Source organism: Cryptomeria japonica, unplaced genomic scaffold, assembly GCF_030272615.1.
Source record: "Cryptomeria japonica unplaced genomic scaffold, Sugi_1.0 HiC_scaffold_427, whole genome shotgun sequence".
Classification (NCBI taxonomy): Eukaryota; Viridiplantae; Streptophyta; class Pinopsida; order Cupressales; family Cupressaceae; genus Cryptomeria; species Cryptomeria japonica.
In genome coordinates this window covers 75,590-86,574 of record NW_026729247.1, presented here as the reverse complement: position 1 = coordinate 86,574, position 10,985 = coordinate 75,590, and the positions used below count along the sequence as shown (strand labels likewise).

Sequence of the window (10,985 nt, the reverse complement as noted above, 5' to 3'; positions counted from 1 at the left end):
TTAACCCAACTTCCAACTTCGCGCGCGCCAGGGTGGGAGCGCACCCAACAACCGGGCCTGGGAAGAGCCAATGCGAGAAACCCCACCAAACTCTCTGACAAAAAAAGAGGGGGCGCTCCAGTAACCCCGCTTCGGAGCGCACCCTGGGCAAACCCAGCCAAGGTGCCCACCCCGGCCAAGGTGCAGGCGAGGTGCGCACCCGGGGCAAACCGGGCTCCGACAACGTGCACGCCGCACCTTGGAGCACACTTCGTAGCGCTCCCGGGTGCGCACCTCAGAGCACACCAAGGTGGGCAGCGAGGTGCGCACCTTTGATGCGCTGCCTTCACTAATTTCCAGAAAAGGCAAAAAAAAAAGGAGATTTTAAAATTTCCGTTTTGAAAGATAGTGAAAAAAACGGAACGCGCGTGCCATCTTGAGCCCGCCCTGGTGCGCAGCCCAGGTAAGGTGCCACCCTGGCAAAGGTGCGCACCCGGGCAATTAACCCTACTTCCGACTTCGTGCGCGCCAGGGTGGCAACCGGGCCTCGGAAGAGCCAATGCGAGAAACCCCACCAAACGCTCCGACAAAAAAAGAGGCGGCGCTCCAATAACCCCGCTTCGGAGCGCAGCCGGGGCAAACCAAGCCAAGGTGCCCACCCCGACGAAGGTGCACGCGAGGTGCGCACCCGGGGCAAACCGGGCTCCGACAACGTGCACGCAGCACCTTGGAGCACACTTCGAAGCACTCCCGGGTGCCCACCGGCGTTGCGCACCGTGGTGGGCAGCGAGGTGCGCACCTTTGATGCGCTGCCTTCACTAATTTCCAGAAAAAGGCAAAAAAAAATGAGATTTTAAAATTTCCGTTTTGAAAGATAGTGAAAAAAAAGGAACGCGGGTGCCATCTTGAGCCCGCCCTGGTGCGCAGCCCAGGCAAGGCATGCGCACCAAGGTGCCCACCCGAGGTGCACACCCGGGGCAAACCGGGCTCCGACTTCGTGCAGGCCGCACCTTGGAGCACACTTCGGAGCGCTCCTTGGTGCGCACCATGGTGCCCACCAGGGCGCACCCGAGGCAAACCGGGCTCCGACTTCGTGCACGCCGCACCTTGGAGCACACATCGGAGCGCTCCCAGGTTCGCACCAGCGTTGCGCACCTTTGATGCGCTGCCTTCACTAATTTCCAGAAAAGGCAAAAAAAAACGATATTTTAAAATTTCCGTTCTGAAAGATAGTGAAAAAAACGGAACGCGGGTGCCATCTTGAGCCCTTCCTGATGCGCAGCCCAGGCAAGTTGTGCGCACCAAGGTGCCCACCCTGGCGGAGGTGCGCGCCCGGGGCAAACCGGGCTCCGACTTCGTGCACTGCATGGTGCCCACCAAGGCGCGCAACCCAGCCAAGGTGCCCACCGCAGCGAAGGTGCACGCGAGGTGCGCACCCGAGGTGCACACCCGGGGCAAACCGGGCTCCGACTTCGTGCACGCCGCACCTTGGAGCACACTTCAGAGCGCTCCTTGGTACGCACCAGGGCGCGCAACCCAGCCAAGGTGCTCACCCCGGCGAAGGTGCACGCGAGGTGCGCACCCGGGGCAAACCGGGCTCGGACTTCGTGCACGCCGCACCTTGGAGCACACATCGGAGCGCTCCCGGGTTCGCACCAGCATTGCGCACCTTTGATGCGCTGCCTTCACTAATTTCCAGAAAAGGCAAAAAAAAGAAAAAAATGAGATTTTAAAATTTCCGTTTTGAAAGATAGTGAAAAAAACGGAACGCGGGTGCCATCTTGAGCCCGCCCTGGTGTGCAGCCCAGGCAAGTTGTGCGCACCAAGGCACCCACCCTGGCCAAGGTGGGTCACGGGGTGGGTCCTAGGGTGGGTAACGGGGTGGGTACTAAGGTGCGTGCCAAGGTGGGTCATAGGGTGGGTGCCAAGGTGGGCACCAGGGTGGGTGTGCACCAACCCTAGCCAGGGTAGGTCACGGGGTGGTTGTCGGGGTGGGCGTCAAGGAGCCAAGGTGGGTGGCAAGTAGCCAAGTTGCGTGCCAAGGTGGGTGTCGGGGTGGGTGCCAAGGATCCAAGGTGGGTGCCAAGGAACCAAGGTGGGTGTCTGGGTGGGTGCCGAGGTGGGAGCCAGGGTGGGTCCCAAGGTGAGTGCAAAGGTGGGTGCCAGGGTCAAGGTGAGTGCCAATGTGGGTTCCAAGGTGCCAGGGTCAGGGTGAGTGCCAATGTGGGTTCAAAGGTGCTAAGTTGGGTGCGAGGTTGGGTGCGAGGGTGGGTGGGTGCCAAGGTGTGCTAGGTGGAAGCCCGGGTGGGTCGGCATCCCATGGGTGTCGAGTTGGGTGCCTGATGGGTGCTTCTTGTCAAGTTTTAGTCGTCGGGACTCATTTCGAGCCTTAGAGGTCGTTTCTTGTCCGGTTGCCCTGTCTTCGACCTGGGAACCCAATTTTGGTCCTCGGGTCCCATTTTTTTTTGTCTCGCATCCCACTTTTGGCCTGTGGCCTTTTCGGGGTCGATTCTCGTTTTGGGCATCAGAGCATGTTTCTTCTCCTAAAACCCAATATTTGTTTATTAAGTCTCGGAACACATTTTTGTTCTCGTGGACCCATCATGGGTCTTGGAACGCATTTGTGGTCCTTGGGTCCCATTTTGCATCCCGAAACTTGTGTTTTGGTGCTTGATCCCTATTTTGGGTGCCCACCTTGCACCAAGTGCGCACCCGGGGCAAACCGAGCGCCTTGGTGCACCGGGGCAAGATCGAGCGTGCACCCGAGGCGCCCCGAACATGCACCAAGGTGCACTCGGCCCACATGTGAGCGCAGGTCGTTGCGCCCGAGGTGGTGTGTGGGCACCGCGTTGCAGACGGGACACTGCACGCACACGACGCCCCCTCCAGGTGCACGCACGTAGGCCGGGCCGGGTGCACACCCGACGCCCTAGCAAGGTGCGCGCACCCGGGCAGGGCTCACACTTGGCGAACGGGGCGCACTTCGCGAGGGAGGGTGTGCACCTCGACGGGGGTGGGTGGCCGGGGTGGATTCGCACGTGGGTCGCGGTTTGCTAAGTACACACTGCGACAAGCTCATAACGGGTGCGATCATACCAGCGTTAGTGCACCGGATCCCATCAGAACTCCGCAGTTAAGCGCGCTTGGGCCGGAGTAGTACTGGGATGGGTGACCTCCCGGGAAGTCCCGGTGTTGCACCCTTTTTTAGTTTTTCGCCGGGCGTCGCAATGCTATTTGAATAAACCTTTTGCCCGTTTGCGTTCTCGTCGGGGCCGGGCCGGGCCGGGGTGCGCTGCCCGCACTACCGCGCGCGCGGGGGCGACACCGAGCGCGCACCCGAGGCGCCCCGAGCACACAGGCCACGGTGCAACCCGGGCGTTGTGCGCGCACCCCGGTGCGCCCGAGGTGCTGCGCGCGCACCCAGGTGAAATCGGTGTGCACCTCGGCCAGTGCGCGCTCGGTCGAGTCGCGCACGTTGGCCAAGGTGCACGGTGATGTTTCTTACTCTAAGGTTCCGCACCAGACGCCCGGGACAGGTGAGCGAAGCTGGGCGGGGCCGGGTGCGCGGCCGGGGCAGGTGCACGCAGCTGGAGAGAGCTTTGGAGCACACTTCGGAGCGCACCAATGATGCGCTCCATTCAAAAGTTTCCTGAAAAGGCAAAAAAAGTTGAGATTATAGAATTTCCCACTTGAGAGATTGTAAAAAAAAAAAATTTAAAATGAAGGAAACGCGGGTGCCAAGGTGTGCGCAGCCCAGCCAAGGTGTGCGCACCAAGGCGCCCACCCTGGCGAAGGTGCACGCAAGGTGCGCACCCGAGGCAAACCGGACAATTAACCCAACTTTCGACTTCGCGCGCACCTTGGAGCGCACTTCGGAGCGCTCCTTGGTGCGCACCAATCTTGGGCACCTCGGAGTGCACCATGGCGCCCACCAAGGTGCGCACCCGGGGCAAACCGAGCTCCGACTTCGTGCGCACCTTGGAGCGCACGAAAGGTGCGCACCATGGCGCCCACCAAGGTGCGCAGCCCAGCCAAGGCGTGCGCATCAAGGTGCGCACCCTGGCGAAGGTGCGCACCCGGGGCAAACCGAGCTCCGACTTCGTGCGCACCTTGGAGCGCACAAAAGGTGCGCAACCCAGCCAAGGTGTGCGCACCCCGGTCAAACCGAGCTCCGAATCGTGCGCACCAGAGGTGCACGCCATCGTGCGCACCTTGGAGCACACTTCGGAGCCCTCCTTGGTGCGCGCCGATGTTGCGCACCTCGGAGCGCACCCGGGGAAAACAATGCAATTAACCCGACTTTCGACTTCGTGGGCACCTCGGAGCGCTCTCGGGTTCGCACCTCGGAGCACACCGAGGTGCGCACCTTTGATGCGCTGCCTTCACCAATTTCCAGAAAAGGCAAGAAAACATTGAGAAGGTGTGCGCACCGAGGTGCCCACCCTGGCGAAGGTGCACGCGAGGTGCGCACCCGGGGCAAACCGGGCTCCGACTTCGTGCACGCCGCACCTTGGAGCACACTTCGGAGCGCTCCTTGGTGCGCACCAGGGCGCGCAACCCAGCCGAGGTGCCCACCCCGGCGAAGGTGCACGCGAGGTGCGCACCCGGGGCAAACCGGGCTCCGACTTCGTGCACGCCATGGTGCCCACCGCGGCGAAGGTGCACGCGAGGTGCGCACCCGGGGCAAACCGGGCTCCGACTTCGTGCACGCCGCACCTTGGAGCACACTTCGGAGCGCTCCTTGGTGCGCACCATGGTGCCCACCAGGGCGCGCAACCCCGCCGAAGGTGCACGCGAGGTGCGCACCCGGGGCAAACCGGGCTCCGACTTCGTGCACGCCGCACCTTGGAGCACACTTCGGAGCGCTCCTTGGTGCGCACCATGGTGCCCACCAGGGCGCGCAACCCCGCCGAAGGTGCACGCGAGGTGCGCACCCGGGGCAAACCGGGCTCCGACTTCGTGCACGCCATGGTGCGCACCGCGGCGAAGGTGCGCACCCGGGGCAAACCGGGCTCCGACTTCGTGCACGCCGCACCTTGGAGCACACTTCGGAGCGCTCCTTGGTGCGCACCAGGGCGCGCAACCCAGCCGAGGTGCCCACCCCGGCGAAGGTGCACGCGAGGTGCGTACCCGGGGCAAACCGGGCTCCGACTTCGTGCACGCCGCACCTTGGAGCACACTTCGGAGCGCTCCTTGGTGCGCACCATGGTGCCCACCAGGCCGCGCAACCCAGCCAAGGTGTGCGCACCAAGGTGCACGCGAGGTGCGCACCCGGGGCAAACCGGGGTCCGACTTCGTGCACGCCGCACCTTGGAGCACACATCGGGGCGCTCCCGGGTTCGCACCGGCGTTGCGCACCGTGGTGGGCACCTCGGAGCACACCAAGGTGGGCAGCGAGGTGCGCACCTTTGATGCGATGCCTTCACTAATTTCCATAAAAGGCAAAAAAAAAACGAGATTTTAAAATTTCCGTTTTGAAAGATAGTGAGAAAAAGGGAATGCTGGTGCCATCTTGAGCCCGCCCTGGTGCGCAGCCCAGCCAAGGTGTGCGCACCAAGGTGCCCACCCTGGCGAAGGTGCGCGCCCGGGCAATTAACCCAACTTCCAACTTCGCGCGCGCCAGGGTGGGAGCGCACCCAACAACCGGGCCTGGGAAGAGCCAATGCGAGAAACCCCACCAAACGCTCTGACAAAAAAAGAGGGGGCGCTCCAGTAACCCCGCTTCGGAGCGCACCCTGGGCAAACCCAGCCAAGGTGCCCACCCCGGCCAAGGTGCAGGCGAGGTGCGCACCCGGGGCAAACCGGGCTCCGACAACGTGCACGCCGCACCTTGGAGCACACTTCGTAGCGCTCCCGGGTGCGCACCTCAGAGCACACCAAGGTGGGCAGCGAGGTGCGCACCTTTGATGCGCTGCCTTCACTAATTTCCAGAAAAGGCAAAAAAAAAAGGAGATTTTAAAATTTCCGTTTTGAAAGATAGTGAAAAAAACGGAACGCGCGTGCCATCTTGAGCCCGCCCTGGTGCGCAGCCCAGGTAAGGTGCCCACCCTGGCAAAGGTGCGCACCCGGGCAATTAACCCTACTTCCGACTTCGTGCGCGCCAGGGTGGCAACCGGGCCTCGGAAGAGCCAATGCGAGAAACCCCACCAAACGCTCCGACAAAAAAAGAGGCGGCGCTCCAATAACCCCGCTTCGGAGCGCAGCCGGGGCAAACCCAGCCAAGGTGCCCACCCCGACGAAGGTGCACGCGAGGTGCGCACCCGGGGCAAACCGGGCTCCGACAACGTGCACGCAGCACCTTGGAGCACACTTCGAAGCACTCCCGGGTGCCCACCGGCGTTGCGCACCGTGGTGGGCAGCGAGGTGCGCACCTTTGATGCGCTGCCTTCACTAATTTCCAGAAAAAGGCAAAAAAAAATGAGATTTTAAAATTTCCGTTTTGAAAGATAGTGAAAAAAAAGGAACGCGGGTGCCATCTTGAGCCCGCCCTGGTGCGCAGCCCAGGCAAGGCATGCGCACCAAGGTGCCCACCCGAGGTGCACACCCGGGGCAAACCGGGCTCCGACTTCGTGCAGGCCGCACCTTGGAGCACACTTCGGAGCGCTCCTTGGTGCGCACCATGGTGCCCACCAGGGCGCGCAACCCAGCCAAGGTCTGCACACTAAGGTGCCCACCCCGGCGAAGGTGCACGCGAGGTGCGCACCCGGGGCAAACCGGGCTCCGACTTCGTGCACGCCATGGTGCCCACCGCGGCGAAGGTGCACGCGAGGTGCGCACCCGGGGCAAACCGGGCTCCGACTTCGTGCACGCCGCACCTTGGAGCACACTTCGGAGCGCTCCTTGGTGCGCACCATGGTGCCCACCAGGGCGCGCAACCCAGCCAAGGTGTGCGCACCAAGGTGCACGCGAGGTGCGCACCCGGGGCAAACCGGGGTCCGACTTCGTGCACGCCGCACCTTGGAGCACACATCGGAGCGCTCCCAGGTTCGCACCAGCGTTGCGCACCTTTGATGCGCTGCCTTCACTAATTTCCAGAAAAGGCAAAAAAAAACGATATTTTAAAATTTCCGTTCTGAAAGATAGTGAAAAAAACGGAACGCGGGTGCCATCTTGAGCCCTTCCTGGTGCGCAGCCCAGGCAAGTTGTGCGCACCAAGGTGCCCACCCTGGCGGAGGTGCGCGCCCGGGGCAAACCGGGCTCCGACTTCGTGCACTGCATGGTGCCCACCAAGGCGCGCAACCCAGCCAAGGTGCCCACCGCAGCGAAGGTGCACGCGAGGTGCACACCCGGGGCAAACCGGGCTCCGACTTCGTGCACGCCGCACCTTGGAGCACACTTCAGAGCGCTCCTTGGTGCGCACCAGGGCGCGCAACCCAGCCGAGGTGCCCACCCCGGCGAAGGTGCACGCGAGGTGCGCACCCGGGGCAAACCGGGCTCCGACTTCGTGCACGCCATGGTGCCCACCGCGGCGAAGGTGCGCACCCGGGGCAAACCGGGCTCCGACTTCGTGCACGCCGCACCTTGGAGCACACTTCGGAGCGCTCCTTGGTGCGCACCATGGTGCCCACCAGGCCGCGCAACCCAGCCAAGGTGTGCGCACCAAGGTGCACGCGAGGTGCGCACCCGGGGCAAACCGGGGTCCGACTTCGTGCACGCCGCACCTTGGAGCACACATCGGGGCGCTCCCGGGTTCGCACCGGCGTTGCGCACCGTGGTGGGCACCTCGGAGCACACCAAGGTGGGCAGCGAGGTGCGCACCTTTGATGCGATGCCTTCACTAATTTCCATAAAAGGCAAAAAAAAAACGAGATTTTAAAATTTCCGTTTTGAAAGATAGTGAGAAAAAGGGAATGCTGGTGCCATCTTGAGCCCGCCCTGGTGCGCAGCCCAGCCAAGGTTTGCGCACCAAGGTGCCCACCCTGGCGAAGGTGCGCGCCCGGGCAATTAACCCAACTTCCAACTTCGCGCGCGCCAGGGTGGGAGCGCACCCAACAACCGGGCCTGGGAAGAGCCAATGCGAGAAACCCCACCAAACTCTCTGACAAAAAAAGAGGGGGCGCTCCAGTAACCCCGCTTCGGAGCGCACCCTGGGCAAACCCAGCCAAGGTGCCCACCCCGGCCAAGGTGCAGGCGAGGTGCGCACCCGGGGCAAACCGGGCTCCGACAACGTGCACGCCGCACCTTGGAGCACACTTCGTAGCGCTCCCGGGTGCGCACCTCAGAGCACACCAAGGTGGGCAGCGAGGTGCGCACCTTTGATGCGCTGCCTTCACTAATTTCCAGAAAAGGCAAAAAAAAAAGGAGATTTTAAAATTTCCGTTTTGAAAGATAGTGAAAAAAACGGAACGCGCGTGCCATCTTGAGCCCGCCCTGGTGCGCAGCCCAGGTAAGGTGCCACCCTGGCAAAGGTGCGCACCCGGGCAATTAACCCTACTTCCGACTTCGTGCGCGCCAGGGTGGCAACCGGGCCTCGGAAGAGCCAATGCGAGAAACCCCACCAAACGCTCCGACAAAAAAAGAGGCGGCGCTCCAATAACCCCGCTTCGGAGCGCAGCCGGGGCAAACCAAGCCAAGGTGCCCACCCCGACGAAGGTGCACGCGAGGTGCGCACCCGGGGCAAACCGGGCTCCGACAACGTGCACGCAGCACCTTGGAGCACACTTCGAAGCACTCCCGGGTGCCCACCGGCGTTGCGCACCGTGGTGGGCAGCGAGGTGCGCACCTTTGATGCGCTGCCTTCACTAATTTCCAGAAAAAGGCAAAAAAAAATGAGATTTTAAAATTTCCGTTTTGAAAGATAGTGAAAAAAAAGGAACGCGGGTGCCATCTTGAGCCCGCCCTGGTGCGCAGCCCAGGCAAGGCATGCGCACCAAGGTGCCCACCCGAGGTGCACACCCGGGGCAAACCGGGCTCCGACTTCGTGCAGGCCGCACCTTGGAGCACACTTCGGAGCGCTCCTTGTGTGCGCACCATGGTGCCCACCAGGGCGCACCCGAGGCAAACCGGGCTCCGACTTCGTGCACGCCGCACCTTGGAGCACACATCGGAGCGCTCCCAGGTTCGCACCAGCGTTGCGCACCTTTGATGCGCTGCCTTCACTAATTTCCAGAAAAGGCAAAAAAAAACGATATTTTAAAATTTCCGTTCTGAAAGATAGTGAAAAAAACGGAACGCGGGTGCCATCTTGAGCCCTTCCTGATGCGCAGCCCAGGCAAGTTGTGCGCACCAAGGTGCCCACCCTGGCGGAGGTGCGCGCCCGGGGCAAACCGGGCTCCGACTTCGTGCACTGCATGGTGCCCACCAAGGCGCGCAACCCAGCCAAGGTGCCCACCGCAGCGAAGGTGCACGCGAGGTGCGCACCCGAGGTGCACACCCGGGGCAAACCGGGCTCCGACTTCGTGCACGCCGCACCTTGGAGCACACTTCAGAGCGCTCCTTGGTACGCACCAGGGCGCGCAACCCAGCCAAGGTGCTCACCCCGGCGAAGGTGCACGCGAGGTGCGCACCCGGGGCAAACCGGGCTCGGACTTCGTGCACGCCGCACCTTGGAGCACACATCGGAGCGCTCCCGGGTTCGCACCAGCATTGCGCACCTTTGATGCGCTGCCTTCACTAATTTCCAGAAAAGGCAAAAAAAAGAAAAAAATGAGATTTTAAAATTTCCGTTTTGAAAGATAGTGAAAAAAACGGAACGCGGGTGCCATCTTGAGCCCGCCCTGGTGTGCAGCCCAGGCAAGTTGTGCGCACCAAGGCACCCACCCTGGCCAAGGTGGGTCACGGGGTGGGTCCTAGGGTGGGTAACGGGGTGGGTACTAAGGTGCGTGCCAAGGTGGGTCATAGGGTGGGTGCCAAGGTGGGCACCAGGGTGGGTGTGCACCAACCCTAGCCAGGGTAGGTCACGGGGTGGTTGTCGGGGTGGGCGTCAAGGAGCCAAGGTGGGTGGCAAGTAGCCAAGTTGCGTGCCAAGGTGGGTGTCGGGGTGGGTGCCAAGGATCCAAGGTGGGTGCCAAGGAACCAAGGTGGGTGTCTGGGTGGGTGCCGAGGTGGGAGCCAGGGTGGGTCCCAAGGTGAGTGCAAAGGTGGGTGCCAGGGTCAAGGTGAGTGCCAATGTGGGTTCCAAGGTGCCAGGGTCAGGGTGAGTGCCAATGTGGGTTCAAAGGTGCTAAGTTGGGTGCGAGGTTGGGTGCGAGGGTGGGTGGGTGCCAAGGTGTGCTAGGTGGAAGCCCGGGTGGGTCGGCATCCCATGGGTGTCGAGTTGGGTGCCTGATGGGTGCTTCTTGTCAAGTTTTAGTCGTCGGGACTCATTTCGAGCCTTAGAGGTCGTTTCTTGTCCGGTTGCCCTGTCTTCGACCTGGGAACCCAATTTTGGTCCTCGGGTCCCATTTTTTTTTGTCTCGCATCCCACTTTTGGCCTGTGGCCTTTTCGGGGTCGATTCTCGTTTTGGGCATCAGAGCATGTTTCTTCTCCTAAAACCCAATATTTGTTTATTAAGTCTCGGAACACATTTTTGTTCTCGTGGACCCATCATGGGTCTTGGAACGCATTTGTGGTCCTTGGGTCCCATTTTGCATCCCGAAACTTGTGTTTTGGTGCTTGATCCCTATTTTGGGTGCCCACCTTGCACCAAGTGCGCACCCGGGGCAAACCGAGCGCCTTGGTGCACCGGGGCAAGATCGAGCGTGCACCCGAGGCGCCCCGAACATGCACCAAGGTGCACTCGGCCCACATGTGAGCGCAGGTCGTTGCGCCCGAGGTGGTGTGTGGGCACCGCGTTGCAGACGGGACACTGCACGCACACGACGCCCCCTCCAGGTGCACGCACGTAGGCCGGGCCGGGTGCACACCCGACGCCCTAGCAAGGTGCGCGCACCCGGGCAGGGCTCACACTTGGCGAACGGGGCGCACTTCGCGAGGGAGGGTGTGCACCTCGACGGGGGTGGGTGGCCGGGGTGGATTCGCACGTGGGTCGCGGTTTGCTAAGTACACACTGCGACAAGCTCATAAC

General features: G+C 62.2%; 1 non-coding gene across 1 annotated transcript; it reads left to right on the top strand.

Annotated features, from left to right (window-relative positions):
- The first annotated feature begins 3,061 nt into the window (after positions 1 to 3,061).
- LOC131871570 (5S ribosomal RNA) lies at positions 3,062 to 3,180 on the top strand. Its single transcript, XR_009369784.1, has one exon. It is a non-coding gene; the product is annotated as a 5S ribosomal RNA (ribosomal RNA).
- Positions 3,181 to 10,985: the final 7,805 nt, after the last annotated feature.